A 1,835-nucleotide genomic window follows, 5' to 3' on the forward strand; every position below is an offset into this window, starting at 1 on the left:
AGCTAAAAGCTGCCCTTGAGACTTTCCTCCCATCGACCCCTTAGGAATTTTATTATTGTATTTGTGTTTGTTCTCTTGTAATGATTCTTTTGTTATCAATACAATGGTCATTTTGCTATCAATACAATGGTCGTTTTGCTATCAATACAATGGTCTTACTCTTGCATTTCCCATGTAATTGGATAGTACTTCTTTAAAAACTTTCCATTAATCGGCAATTTGTGAACTGAACCCGTCCGATCTCTTAGATGATATGCCCCCTTGCCGAGGACTTTGTGAACGATGAATGGCCCTTCCCAATTCGACGACCACTTACCAAATCTGGGGTCTTTAATCCCAACAGGCAACACAGTTTGCCAAACCAATTCTCATTCGTCGAACGTTTTTTGTCTTACACGCTGGTTATACGCTCGCTCGGCAATTTTCTTTTGTGCTACCAATAAGTTACCCGTGTCGATTCGACTTTCTTTTAAGTCTTCTAATTCTTGTCGCATCGCTTGACAATATTCAACACTGAACAAATTACTCTGCTCGATTACTCGTAACGAGCTTATACTCAACTCGACCGGTAACATAGCGTCGTGTCCATAAGTTAACGCGTAAGGAGTGGTTCCAGTGGCCGACCGGGGTGAAGTTCGGTATGCCCATAATGCTTCATTTAACTTCAAATGCCACAACCCAGGTTTCTCTTTTACCATTTTTTCAAGGATGCGGATCAACACTTTATTGCTTGCCTCGGCCTGCCCGTTTGCCTGTGGGTAGTACGGTGTAGATTGCTCGAGTCGGATATTCAAACTTGCCGCGTATTCCTTAAATCTATCGGCCGTGAATATAGTGCCATTATCAGTTATGATCGTTTCTGGCACGCCGAATCTGGTCACAATATTCTCCTCTACGAAATTGCATACCTCTTTAGCAGTTAATTCGGCGTATGACCTTGCCTCGACCTACTTAGTGAAATAGTCAGTTGCTACAATTATCCACGCGTGTTTCGCTGCCCCTGATGATGGCGTGATTTTGCCAATTACGTCCATTGCCCAACCCCTGAACGGCCATGGTTTAGTAACCGAGTGTAATAATTCGGGCGGGGCTCTCTGCACAGGTCCATGAATTTGGCATGGTACGCATCTCCGTGCATATTCGATGCAATCCTTTAATATATTGGGCCAAAAATAACCGTGTCGTCGGAGCAACCAGCGTATCTTTCGTCCAGACTGGTGTGCCCCACAAATTCCTTCATGTACCTCGGCCATTGCTTGGGCAGCCTCGTGTGGGCTGAGGCACAATAGTAGTAACCCGTCCTCGCCCTTGCGATATAGTTCATTTTGATACAACACGTAATTCGTGGTGAGCACTTTCGTTCTCCGGTCGTGTTTCCCATTGGGGTTATCGAGGTATCGTAACATCGTCATTCTCCAATCATCTGGTTCTACTTCGACGACACATACTTCTACGGGATCTCCTCGTTCTAGTAGGGATGGGAGAGACATTACCCTTGTGCGTATTACGTGTGCACGCTGGAGAGTTTGCTGATTGATCAAGGCGGGGTACGAGCGTTGACCCGTGGTTGCAATTCCCATAATTCGACCTAGTTTGCCCCCCATGAGTTGTGCTCCGGAGGCGATCTGGCCGAGTTCGTCAGCGTCAGTGTTGTGGATACAGGAAATGTGTTCAAATGTGATCCGTTCGAACGACTCGGCCAGGTAGGTGGCGACCATGTGATAGGGAGCTAAAGTACAACTCATGCAACGAAACATGTCGTTCAGCTGGTTAATCACAAGTTCGGAATCTCCAAGGACGAGAACGCGGGGGGCCCGCAGATCGTGTAAAACGTG

Source organism: Pyrus communis, chromosome 3 (assembly GCF_963583255.1).
Source record: "Pyrus communis chromosome 3, drPyrComm1.1, whole genome shotgun sequence".
Taxonomy (NCBI): domain Eukaryota; kingdom Viridiplantae; phylum Streptophyta; class Magnoliopsida; order Rosales; family Rosaceae; genus Pyrus; species Pyrus communis.